At 44.2% G+C, this 7,140-nt stretch overlaps 1 pseudogene; it reads right to left on the bottom strand.

Annotated features, from left to right (window-relative positions):
* Positions 1-654: 654 nt before the first annotated feature.
* Positions 655-1,845, bottom strand: LOC147820654 (contactin-1 pseudogene; annotated as a pseudogene).
* Between the last annotated feature and the right edge of the window lie 5,295 nt (positions 1,846-7,140).

Genomic DNA, 7,140 nt, shown 5'->3' on the forward strand with positions numbered 1-7,140 from the left:
GATAAGACTTTGATGCCTACATCAGTGGGGGCTTCATTGGGGCCATCTTCTCTTGAATAAGTGATAGCTATAAGGCTTTATGGTCCATTAATTTTGTTGTTGAAGGCTTTAACTTTGACTTGAAATGTCTTGGAAGGGCTCATGCTTTCATCTTTATGGATATATCAGCCAGTGTCTGGATTAGTAACTGTAACTTCTTTCCATTCATCTCCACCAAATGGCTTAAATGCCACTAGATAATCAAAGTTGTTGCCATAGTGGTATTCTCTGGACAAAGGCACCCATGTTATCATTAGCTCTCTATTGCTGCCACCCCCACCTCCTACATCAGAAGGAGCCAAATTTGGTGCACCATCATTGTTTTTATTTGATGGTATACTTGGCTCACCTATACCCAAGATGTTAATGGGTACCACACAAAATTCATATCCCATCCATGGGATTAAATCCACTGCTCTTGCTGCCCCCATATTTCCTTCAATGCTTGGGGGAACCAGTTTTTGCATATTTGAAGTCATCCAAAGGGATAGTCTTGGCCTGGATGGTGAATTTAGAGATAGTACTATGATTGTCAGAAACTTGACTCCAAGTGAGGGCCACAGAACTGGCTCTAATATCTTCTATTCTCAGACTACCCAAAGGGGCTGGGGGACCTCACACAACAAAGGGAGCAGAAGCAGAAGAATTGTCCATAATGGTCTGAGCAGTGCATGTGTATCTCCCCATGTGTCTCATCTGTGCATTCCAGATTCCACTGGTATCCAACATAAAATTCCTCTGGTAGTGAATATTCCCTTTGGTGAAGTCAATTACATAGCCATTGAAAGATCAAATAAATGTGAGGCCCAAGGCAGGATCCAAGGATTCAGCACACTGCATGGTGAAGTTTTCTCCAACAGTGATATTGGCATTGTTTAGGGCCAAGATTAACCACATGGGATCTGTGATAACAAAGGTACCAGTGCTATTAGCTTTTCCTCTATTATTTTCTGCAAAGCATGTATAAATGCCTCCATCGTTCCTTGTAATGTTGTGGATTTCCAAGTTTCTTCCAAGCCATCTTCCCAAATGAGTATTCTGCTACTGTTCACAAGCCACTCTGTTCCTTTACTCCATGAAGACTTTGTTTAAGTGCAGCTTTAGGTTTACACTCTATTATCACCTGGCCTCCTTTAGCAGCCAGGATCTTTTCCTTCATGGATTGAGTTAAAAAGTTGGAGCCAAATCAAAGATCTTCAGCTCAGCATTTGTGTAAATGACCCCATATGTATTCTCTTCTATGCACTGATACCTTCCGGCATTTTCAAAGATCACATCATGGAAACTCATGTAGAAGCCAGTGGTAGTTGAGATCCTCTGGAAAATGGTAAGGAGGGTCACAGAGCAATACCACTCCTTTCCTTTCCTTCACTCTAACTTCAGGACATTCTTCGGGTGTAAAAGGATCAAGGAATCCAAAGCTCAGTGTTGCTTCAGTACTTCTGACCATCCTATAGTTATTTGATGCCAAACAGTAGTATATTCCAGCATCTTTCTGTTTGTCAGTGTTGTTGATAACAAGATTCCTTCTGACCATACTACACTTGTTAGATCATCCTCCCCATTATTCCTTCTCCATTTGTAAATAGGGAAAGGACTGGCTCATACCCTGCAGTTCAGTGAAATTTTCCCTTCCTGTGATTCTTCTGGATAAATGGTATTAATTGGTTGCACATCAAAAATTGGTCCAAATCCTTTGTCTTCTTCAGAAACCCCATGTCCATATCTCCTGTGCCAGGTAAACTCTGCTAGACAGCTTGTGAATGATGCTATCACAAGATGACTAACAACAAACCACATTTTCATCTTAGGTTTAGAAGCAGCTTAGTTCAAAAATATTTTAAAAGTTTATCTTTATGGCCATTGGATAATATTAAACACAGCATTGCTGGTGGTTTTACCTTTTCTGGCTTCTCTGTTGAGCAGGTTTTGCTCATTGCTTGCAGCTTTTTGGTCAGATGTTCCATGTTCCTGGCATCCCAGTGTGCCTTGAGGGTCACTCACAACTTCATACATTGCCCTCAGTTTAATGGTTTTTGAGGAGCTGAGGGAAGACACATGAGACCCAAAGGGAGAAGGGTAATGCAACTTTGTTTTAGTTCCATGGAGAGCTTGGTCAGGTGAGCTTTAATTTCCCCATTAGCCCATTTAACCTTGGCTGATGATTCAGGCCAATAGGGGATGTGGAGTTTCCATTGTATGTTGAGTGTGTGTGTTACCTGTTGGGTAATCTTAGAGAAAAAGACAGGACAATTGTCGGACTGGATGGAGTGTGGGAGGCCAAATTTAGGAATGATTTCCATTAAGAGCAGATGAACTACAGTGGCTGCTCCTTCAGATATACATGGAAATCCTTCTATCTAACCTGTGAAGGGCCAGAAGATATCTGACATTTTGTATGGGGGGCATGTGAGTAAAATCAATCTGCAAATCTTTCCCTGGTAGCTGTGCCTGGTACTGGAGAGTTTCTGTGTGTGTCTGAAAGCCACCTTGGGGACTGGTACCTAAAGAGATGGAGCAAGCCTGCATTATCACCTGTGTGTGTTGTCAGGGATGGGTGGTATAGAAAAGGCCTGAGAAGGTGTAGGAGGGGTTGAGTCTCTATGTGGAGTGAGCTATGTATTTCAGTGAGAAGAGGTATTTGGTCATCAGGTATGACATAGTGTCCCCAGTATAGGAGCCAATCATCCCTCAGTGTAGCATCTTTTTCTAGGTACTTGGTCTTTTCCTGAGGGGTATAACTATGTTTTAGGGGTGGAATGAATAGCAGTTGATTTTGACTTTGGGAAGCAAGATTTTGTGCCATGCTGTGGGCAGTTTGGTCAGCCCTATTGTTTTCCTGAGCTGTAGGAGAAGAGGAGGATTGATGTCCCTCACCGTGAATGATCCCCACTTGTGTTGGAAGGGTGGTTGCTTGGAGAATGGCATGTATCTGATGCCCATTGATGACGGGAATTCCCTTTGTGGTCATAAAGCCTTTTCTCTCCATGTGAAACTACGACAGTGTAGGATGTGGTGTGCATATTTGGAGTTAGTAAAAATATTCCCTCATCTCTTGTGGGCTAAGGTAAGAACTCAGGTGAGAGCAATTAATTCTGCATATTGGGAGGTAGTATTGTGTGGAAGTGTGTTAGCCTCAATTGTCTGTGTGAAAGAAACTATGGCATATCCTGCCCCCTTTTGGTCAGGCACATGTGTAAAACTTGAGCTGCCATCAATAAACTGTGAATTCTGGATCTGAGATGGCCCCTGAGGAGACATTAGGAAGAGAGGGAAGCAGGTTTTTGATTGTTTGTATGCATGAATGGGAGAATGTTTGATTGGCCTCATGGAGGAGAGTGGCTGGGCTCAGAGAGGGGCAGGGCTGAAAAGAGGTGGGTTTTCTATGAAAGTAGCATGGAAGAGTTGCAGCCTAGAAGGGGACAGATGTGAGAGGCTATAATGAGTAATTAAGTTCTGTAAGTGATGGGGTGATTTTACTGTCATTGGTTGACCAAAAGTTAGTTTAGAGCTCTCTTGGGCTAGGAGAGAGGCAGCTGCCAGGGTGTGTAAACATGTGGGCCAGCTCCAGACAGTGTGGTCAAGCTGTTTAGATAGGTAAGTGACTGGGATGAAATGTGACCTGATGTTTTGTCCCAGGACCCCCAATACGAGTCCTGCTCATTCAGTGAAATAGAGATTCAATCATTTTTGGAGATCTGGAAGAGCTAATATTGGGGCAGAGAGGATAGCAGCCTGAAGTTTCAGAAATGGTCCCTTTATGGATATGCCACCTTTAGGTTCATTTGGATCTTCCTTTGAAGCCTCATAGCGAGATTTAGCAAGTAAACTGAAATCGGCTATCCATAAATGAAGAAAGCAGGTAAGCCCCAGGAAAGACAAGATCTCAGCTTTGGAAGAATGTTGGGAGCAATGCTACATAATTCTAGGGAAAAATCATTTGGTTAGCCTAGTTCTCTTGCCTACAGCCAAGCTACAGAATAACTCCAGTTTGGCCTCCAGTCACAACTGAGACTGCAGTGATCCAGTGATGCTGTGATTCTCCAGGACAAGAAACATCCTGGGAGAACAAACATCTGCTCAGTTCCTCGTTGTTCTTGGACTGTTAACATCTTGTTTACCTGAGATGTACTGAACTCTCTGCAAGCCTTTTGTTACATCTTGTTTATCCCAAAGTGAACTACTGAACTCTCTGCAAGTCATTTGTTACATTTGTTTCTCCCGATGTACTGAATTCTCTGCAAGTCATTTGTTACGAGGTACTGAATAAAAGGTGTGGTAAGCTGGGGGCTTTTGTCTTTGCCTCCCAGAGCAGCACCGATCAGACCCAAAGCTCAGCTTCTTCTCTGTCTCATTTTCTACCTTTCCTGTAATTCTCCATGTGCTGCCATGGCTCGCAGGAGACCAGGATTCACTGAAGAGGTTCTGGTAACCTCCCCTTCCCCTGTCCCCTACGGAGGAAGGGATTGGAAGGTCCTGAATAAGCTGGATATGGTTTAAGGAGATCTCTCCTTATTGATATGAGATCTTTACCCTGAGATATTTTACTGTGGGTGTGGAGAGTTGGGCCTTGAAACTCAGTATCCCTTTTTATACAAGAAGTTAAGTACTGAGGCCATGTGTTGTTGGGGGAGTTGCACAAGAGCAAGTCATCTAAGTATTGAAGTAGCTCAGAGGGAGACAGGTTAACATTTAAGAGGTCAGGAGCCAAGGCCTGTCCAAACAGGTGTGGACTGTCCTGAAATCCCTGTGTAAGAACTGTCCAAATAAGTTGTTGAGAGTGTCCCATATCAGGTTCAGTCCATGTACATGCAAAACAGTCTTATGACTTGAGATGAAAGGGGATGGTGAAAAAAACATATTTGATGTCTAGAATTGTGAAGTGCCATGAAGAGTAGGGGATGTGGGACATTAGAGTACAGCGGTTGGCAACAATGGTGTGTATAGGAAGTACAGTGGAATTGTTGGCCCTCAGGTCTTGTACCAATCAGTAGGAGCCATTTGTTTTTAGGACTGGAAGGATAGGGGTGTTGTAGAGGGAGTGAGCTGGTCTGAGAAGTCCCTTATTGATTATGCCAGTGAGTATAGATGTTAGTCTTTAGGTGTCTTAAGGCTATATGGTATTGTAGTATGTTTGGAAATTGAGTGACATCCTTGAGAGACATCTGAATGGGAGAGTGATGTTTAGCAACAGAAGGGGTGGGTGTGTCCCAGACTGAGGGGTCAATATAAGGCACCTTGGAAGAAGGTGAAATCAGGTTGGGGATTGAGCCAGTCAGGGGAAATGCTAGGAGGAGCAGGATGCTGGTAGGGTCTGAATTGGTTGGGGAAGAATGAGGGAAACCCCGAATTTAATGAATATCCGTCCCTAAGATGGGAGGAGGACAGCAAGGAATAACCAAGAAACTATGTGGAAATGTACTGCTTTACAGGGAACAAGCTAGGGGTGGGGTGATTAGTGGGTTTGAAGGTATCTCCTGAGCTCCATTGTGGTTACTGTGCAGGGAGGAGTGGGGCCTGTGTATTGTAGTAAAGCCAAGTGTGTAGCCCCCATGCCAAGCAAGAACAAGATAGGTTCACCTGAGATGTGAGTTACCCTGGGCTTGTTGGAAGTGATGGCGGAAGTGATGGGGGCTACAGACGACCCTGGGCTCCATCAATCTTCTGTCACCAGGCTAATGTGCTCTGAGAGGCACATCTCCATATCTGCTGCCTGGGTTTGAGGAGGGGATGGCCTCTTACCTCTTCAGAGAAGGAGAGAGTCAATCCTCCAGTGACCCATCTGTTTGCCGTCAGGACAAGGGCCAGGTGGTGGCTTGGGATTTGGGGCATTCTTTAGCCCAGTGGCCAGTTTGATCACATTTAATGCAGACCCTGGGAGGTCCATCATGAGTGACTGTCTTCTTGAAGGACAGGGGTTTAACCTGTAGGACTGCTGCCCGCATCTGGTAATTAGCCACCTTTTGTTGTTTTCCCTGTTCTTCACAGTTATTGAACACCTTAAAAGCAACATTGATGTGCTTGGATTATGTGGCCTGGGTGGCCTCCTTGACCTTTTAAAGTTTTTTAGCAATGTCAGGGACAGACCGTGAGATAAAAAGAGTATTGACAACAATCGTGTGTATCTGAGATATAGGACCAATTTTGGTATATTTTTGGAGAGCATCACACAATCTAGAAAGAAACTGTGCTGGATTTTCTAGGGCCCCTGAGTTATCTTTCTGATCTTATCAAAATTAACTGTCTTTTGGGAAAATCCTCTTTAAACCTTGTCTGAGACAAACGATCATATAGTCCCAGAGGTCTCTGTCTGTGTCATCATCCTGGTAAGTCCAATCAGGTTGGGTATTTGGTACTGACTGTGTTCCCACTAGCTTGGTTGTGTCCGTGTCATGGAAATCATCCACTGCATGCTGGGCTGCCCTCCAGCCCTCTGGTGTTCCTCTGGGGAGAGATTGGTTGAGAGAATCCATGTACATATCTCATCAAGTCATATCATGGGACAGAGTAAGGTAGTGAAATTCTTTAGTATAGACATCATGATCAGAGAAGAAAGAGTCTAAGTGTTTTTCAATTTGAGAAAGATCAGAGAAAGAGAAGGGTAAACGTACTCTAACAATGCCGTTGGTCCTGCTGACCTCTTAGAGAGACATCTGTGTGGCTGGAGCTGATCTTGGAAGGGTGGGGTAGTGAGAATGGGTGCGGGGTGGTGAAACACAAGATTGTGGAGATGAAGGAGGGTCTCAAGCTGGTAGAGGTGAAAAAGGGTCGCAAGATGGTAGGGGTGAAGAAGCGAGTGAGGAGATGGAAGAAGAGCTTACAGGGTTATAGGGTGGGGGAAGTGTGAGTGATCAACTGGATTGAACACATCAGAGTTGGGAAGGGTGGTGTTGGGAGGGATGGATGATGGAATTTGGGCTAGAAGTACCTGAGAAGATGAACAGGTTCGACAAAGGGATGGTCAAGAGCATAGGTAGAAGAAGGCTTGTAGGTAGGGGCTTTCTGACCATTTGCCATTGCGTTGAAAGAAATTGTGTAAATCACTTGGTATGTTAAATTTGAAAGTGCCATTTTTAACCCATTGAGACTCACTGTCTAATT

Source organism: Heterocephalus glaber, unplaced genomic scaffold, assembly GCF_053883595.1.
Source record: "Heterocephalus glaber isolate CG9 unplaced genomic scaffold, H.glaber_assembly_v1.0 deba00001820, whole genome shotgun sequence".
Taxonomy (NCBI): domain Eukaryota; kingdom Metazoa; phylum Chordata; class Mammalia; order Rodentia; family Bathyergidae; genus Heterocephalus; species Heterocephalus glaber.